General features: G+C 42.5%; 1 non-coding gene across 1 annotated transcript; it reads right to left on the reverse strand.

Annotated features, from left to right (window-relative positions):
- Positions 1–1,400: 1,400 nt before the first annotated feature.
- Positions 1,401–1,538, reverse strand: LOC150069277 (small nucleolar RNA SNORA43). Its single transcript, XR_016538581.1, has one exon. It is a non-coding gene; the product is annotated as a small nucleolar RNA SNORA43 (small nucleolar RNA).
- Positions 1,539–6,543: the final 5,005 nt, after the last annotated feature.

Consider the following 6,543-nt stretch of genomic DNA (forward strand, 5'->3'; position numbering starts at 1 on the left):
GTGGGAAAAACAAGGACCTGGGTATGTAGAGGGTTTACACATTCAAGGGTGAGATCTTCTCTGGAATTTCTTTGTCCTGTCCTGTTGGACTGATTTATTATACAAACTGTCTGTATTCTGCAAACTATCCTGTTCAGAGTTTCAGGGTAGGAGTATCCTGACACCAACAGTCCTGTGCTTTCAGTTAAGGTCAGGGGTGAAGTTTTCCAGAGAACTGGGAGGGGTGTGGGGAGTGGGGGAAAAGGGGGAGGGTGGTCAATGAGCCTTGGGAGCAATGTGGAGTTATGAGAACAAAGCAGATTTTCATCAGTTTCTACAAGTGCGGCATTCTGCAGGCTTCCCAGACCTTACATCCTTCCAGCAGTGCCTACACCAAAAAAACAAAACAAAACAAAAACCTGTTCAGATCCAGGCAGCTTTATATGACCCTCAGTCCCATTACTTTATACCTTCATCGAGCTTAGGCTTCCTAGCTAAGAAGTAGCTTTTGCATTTTTCCTCAGTGGATTCATACTTACTTTTTGTTTCTGCACAGCAAAACAGTGGCTGCATTTATACATAATCATTAACACTGGAGTTAGTATCTAGCTGAATGATAATGATCTGATTTTACCCATAGCTTGGTTTTATTGTGTGTAAAATGGAATAATGATGTCTATCTTATAGAATAATGTGGAGATGAAATGAAATAATGACTACAAAGCCCCTAGGGTAGTAATTGACACTTAGAATGTAACTAAGACATGTCACCTATTATTTTTAGTAATATTTACTTTTTTTTTTACATCAAGTAAACCTTTTAATGCACTTTTAAATACTCTGCTGCTGTATTTAACTTAACTTCATTCACATGTTGCCTTAGGCTCCGCACTCAGTCCCAATATGGAACTGCCCGCTGCCCGGTCCTGGCAGGAAGCACCCTTGAGGCAGCTTGCTGATCCACTCGGAACTTGGCCATACCAGTAAAACCAGCTGCAGGGTGTCCCAGCATCAACATCTAGAAAATGAAAGCAGAGATAGTTGGCCATCTGTAGCTCAGGCCTGTAACCCTTCAGGAGGCTGAAATTGGAAAGCCAAGTCTAGTCAACAAAGTGTGTAGTTGACCAGCAAAATGCTGGCCTGGTAGTGTGGCTCAATTGGCAAAGCACTAGCTGTGAGTAAGCAAGCCAAGCACGGACCAGACCAGGGCTTCTCTGGAGCCACAGAACCACTCTTCAGATGGTCTGGTTAACTTTCAGACCTAAGGCAAGGCTTGATACTGAGCCTATCCCAAGGGTTCTCTCCTGCCCCCTCTCCATCCCTTACCCCAGCAGTTATGTTGCCAGTACCTTTGATGTCTTCCTAATCATACAAATGAAAACCAAAAGTTCTGTCTGGTGTCACTGCTGTATAAGGCCACAAAATGTCAGGCTATAAACCATTCTTAGTGCTCACTGGCTTCTGAACACTGAGTGTAGAAATAGCCACTTGTTCTCTGCCCTGATGTCACAGGTACAGCAAGGCAGCTGTGTCTGTGGTGCCGGCATGTCCAGGACAGCCTTTGCAGGGCAGAATATTTACTTTTTCCAATGTATATATTTGTGAGTTATATTGAATGCATATAGTATAAACACATATATAGGTATATATACACTATTATGTATATATAATACTTACACTTTCCAATGTTTTATACACACACTAGATGTTTGTGAATTATTGTTTGTGAGTGAATATGCAGACAATAGGTCAATAGGGCCTAAGTTTGGTATGTCAAAAATTATTCATGCATTTATTTCATTTCACTACTTGCTGAGTCCCTTCCATGTCTTTGGTATGCCATGATAAACAGAGCTCCTAAGGGGAGGAAGCCTAGAAAGAATGATTGAAAGACAGGCTGTTTATTTGTTCTCTTTTTTCTTACTAGAGATGATGCATAATTTGACTAAGCACTGTTTAATGGTAAAGTTCTGATAAGTGAGTGGAATGGCATGTTCTTTCCCAGTTCCTTGTAATTCATAATTATTTTCCTAGTTGGTTTATTACATCATCAACTCTGTCTTCCCACTCTCCAGGGCTCCATTCCTCCCCTGGTAGGCCATATCACATTAAACTAGTAACAGACAGTCCTCACCCACCCCGTGAGGACCCACAAACCATCACGGCTCTTCCATTTCTCACGTTCCAGCACTCTCCAAGCTGACTTGATGGCTTGAAGTCCACTGAAGGGTTAGTAATGCTACTTAATTTAGACCCATATTAATCTGTCTGTATCAAAGAGAGAAGCAAATGCAGTGGCTCAGAGAGAAAGTTTGTTATCATGAGTAATTAGGAGACTCTCTCATTAAACTAGCTGACCTTCATGACAACTGAAAGTCCTTCTGGGTGTGAGGCAGACATGTTTCACATTTATGTTCTGCAAGTGACAAAATTCAACAGCATGTCTCTTTCTGATCTGCTACCAACTGTGATATGTTCTTAGAGAACATATGCACACACACACATCCTGCCTCTCTTCATCTGGACAGCGCTTTATATATGATAGACCACCAAGCAGTCTGCAGATAGGCTCACCTCAGTTAAATGTCCAACATGGATCAAATCAACTGTGGTCCTGGAGCAGGATCATCTAATATATAAGCAACGCTGCCCAAATTTTGTTTGATTCAGATCCCTTTTGATTGTGTTGTACTCTAGTTTTGTGTCTCATGATCACAAAACCTACAATCTCTAAGCCTTTTGTTTTCAGATTTTAGTGAAAGTGATAAAGTTTATGACACAAAGAATACACTAAAAATGAGGCATCTTCATGGTAAGAATGACTATTACAAGTCTAAAGGCCACTTGTAAATATTGTCAACTATTTACCAATATCTTATCTAACTGCTAAAAAAATAGTCACTAAAGAGTGCAAGAGAGCAGTGTGATGTAATTGAAAGATCATGGCCTTTGGAGTCACAAAGATGACTCACAAATTATGCCCTGCCTGTCACTGTCTGCGTCATTTAAGATAATTACTTCACATTTTGGGGTTTGAGTTACCTCACCTCTAAAATGAGAATTATAAAAGTTGAGCCAGGTATGATGGTATATGTTTGTACACATTTAGGAAGCTGAAACAGGAGGATATGTGTTCAAGGACAGCCTGGGATAGACAGTGAGAATGTGTGTCAAACAAACAAAAAAATGGTTCCTCTTTACAAATTACATGAAATTTAAAATGACTTGGAATGTAATTTTATCTGATATGATAAATAAAATTAATTTCAAGTTTCTGATAAATGTTTGATAAATATGAATCCTTTTTCAACTATAGTCCCAAATATATTCACTTGTTCAAAAGATATGGTGGCACATGCCCATAATCTAAGCTTCTCTGGAAGGCAGAGTAAAGATGAACACTGAGACTAGCCTGGCAAAATCCACAAACTAAAACAAAAATAAAAAAAAAGAGCGAGAAGGATGGTTCAAATAGTGCAGCACTAGTTGGCCCTGAGTTCAAACGTGGTACTTCCCCCACATCTTCCTTAAAGGAGGTGCAAAAGTACTTACTATGAAGTAGGTGTTAGGCCCTAGAAATGAAATGATGAAAAAGGCAATTTCTCTTCAGATCCTTTCCATTCATTCAATCTAGTTTTTAAAAATATGGCAATTACTAAAACACACTAATACATTCTGTTCAAATTATTTGCAGGAATCATGCTTTTGATGGTGTGTGTTGGTACAAAGGAAAAATACATAAATGAAGAAAACCATTCTATATACATAATAACCCACTCTAATTGAGCATGACATAAGTATTTTACACTGAAGTTTAGATTCCCTGTCAATAGCTTCAAACTACCAAGGCTGCTTTTTTTTTTCCTGGTCAGTCCTAGAGCTTGAACTCAGGACCTTGGCACTCTCCCTGAGCCTCTCTGAGCTCAAGGCTAGCACTCTACCACTTTATCCACAGCACTACTACCTTTTTTTTTTCTGAGTAGTTTACTCAAGATTAAGAATCTCACCGACTTTCCTACCCAGACTGGTTTTGCAACTGTGGTCCTTGGCTCTTAGACTCCTGAATAGCTAGGTTTAAAAGTGAGCCACACTGCTTCTGACAGTCATTTTAGCTATTTGGTTATTATTTTTTTACATGTACCCTAAATCCAACAAGTAGATTGTTGGAGTCTTTACTGATAGCTCCCACTACAGCTCTGCAAGTAGTAGACTTGGAAATTGTCAGATTGGGCCAGGAGTGTGGCCTAATGAGAGTGCTTGCCTAGCATGCACAAAGCCCTGGGTTTGATTCCTTGGTACCACACACACAGAAAAAATCAAAAGAGGTACTATGGCTCAAGTAGTAGAGAAAGTTCAAGAAAAATGCCCAGGCACTGAGTTCAAGTTCCAGGACTGACACACACTGACACACACACAAAGAACTTGTCAAATTACCCATTTCTTTACTTTTCAATTTCCTTTCTTTTGTTCTATGTAGTGTGAAGTTTCTGTCTAGCCTGTGGATTTATTCACCATGTAATTTCATTTTCTTTTATTGAAGCTATTGCTTTCCAATTTGTAATCTTAACTTTTCCTTACTGCATTTAAAATTCTCACTTTGCATTTCTGTCACTTTATTTTTCAATTACAGGTATGCATCTTAAGCACAAAATTGTTATTTAGTATATATGTATTTATTGGGGCTACCACTAGAATGTTTAGTCCAAAATAAGGCCCATTTTTTAAAAAGACCCTTTCAAAATCTTTGTCTGTAGACAGATACATTAACAGAAATTTAGGGCAGGTAAATTGACTTGGGTCCTTCTGTCTATAAGAGAATAATTCAGGCAAGAAGAGAACATACATAATGTTGAGAGTTTATTAGAAAAGAAACATGGGAGAGAAAGAAAGCAGGTAGCAGAACCATGCCTCTAGAAGTCAGTCCATCTCAACCATCATCCTCTTTTCAGAGATTGATCTTGGGGTAAAGGTAGGGAGAACTGGAGTTCAAGACTGCTTTCTGACTGGTGTGTCTCCTTTTTGTTTCTTATAAGGAAACATTAAGTGTCCTGTCTTTAAGTCTCTAGTTATATTTGCCAGTCCTGGCGCTTGAACTCAGTGCCTAGGCACTGTCCCTGAGCTTCTTTTATTCATGGCCACATGAGTCCCCAGAGCCACCGCTGGCTTTTTCTGCTTATGTAGTACTGAGGGATCAAACCGAGGGCTTCCTGCGGGGGAGACAAGCACTCTACCATAAAGCCACATTCCCAGCCATTTCTTCACCCTTTTAAAAGTGTGTACTACCTCATTTGTTAGTCACCCTGGGCTATTCAGCTGGATTTGGCTTATCAGTTTACCTTACTACCTGCAATTTGTGTGAGCTGAAATTCTGTTTTTTCTTCTGAGGCCTATCTCTTGTAGGCTTTAAAAAACATTCCACCTCTCATCTGTTAAACTGACAAAAGAAAATTTCCCCAGGACTACAACTTTATCAAAAATTAAAATTTGGCTGTGGAGTAAGCGGCATGAAGTTTCTCATGGAAATGAGAAGAAAAGTTAACTTTTTTAAAAAAGGAAAAAAGCAATTGAATGCTCACTGATGACATATGCCACTTACTTTCTAAATAACGTAGTAAACTATTTCTACGAGTGCCTTTTCATCACACATACACACACACAAAAAAAAAACCGTACTCTAAGACGATGAGGAGACAAGGATGAAAAAAATACGTTTCGAATCCCTACGTGGAAAGCCTTAGGATTTTTTTCCCAGTTGACTTGCAGTTTTCAAACGCAGTGCACAGAGCTCCACGCTTGCTCTCCCAGCTGTGAAATCGACCGAATTAACCTGAGCTATCTAAAACTAAAGAAGTAACTCCATTTAACTCCCCACCCCCTCCTGGTTTTTCTTTTTGGCATTCGTAGTCTGTTAATGGAGACCTCGCTGGGGGGGGGGGGGGGGGGCTGGGAGGTTGATTATTTTTTACTTTTGTCACGCCTGAGCGGGGAAAAGGGAAAGGCACCATCCACGTTTTGTGGACGGGACGAAGGAAATCCGAGTCAAATCCTTGCCCCGGGGGGCGGCTCAAGGTTGCTAACCGGCTGCGGGGCTCGGATTTCCTCCCCACTTGGGAAGGGGACTTGGGACGGCGCAGGCCGCGGTTGGCAGGCTGTGCTCCCCACGCCCCGGCGGACTTGGTCCCCCCTCTCTCCCCCCATCTCCACCGACAGCCCAGCCGTCCTCCGGCTGTTTGCCTAGGCGGCCGGGGCCGGGTCACCGGGCAGCCGGGACTATAAAGGGGTGGCCGCTCGCTCGCTCCAGGCCCCTTCAGAGGACAGCGGGCGGCCCCGCGCGGACCTCCCGCTCCCGCCTCCCCGCCGCGCCGCAGACGTGCCACGTGAGCCGAGCGGCCCAACCCCCATCCTGAGCTGCGCGCGCACCTCTGACCTCGGGCCGGCGTCGCGTGACTTGGCTGACGTGAGCGCGAGGCTAGCGCTCCTCCCGCGCCACTTCCGCCGCAGCCTTCTTCTTAGGTTCCGGGGCGTCCCGGAGCTCCGGGGAGGGAGGGAGGGAGGGAGGGGGGA

This window comes from Megascapheus bottae, chromosome 1 (assembly GCF_031878675.1).
Source record: "Megascapheus bottae isolate mThoBot1 chromosome 1, mThoBot2.hap1, whole genome shotgun sequence".
In the NCBI taxonomy this organism is placed as follows: Eukaryota; Metazoa; Chordata; class Mammalia; order Rodentia; family Geomyidae; genus Megascapheus; species Megascapheus bottae.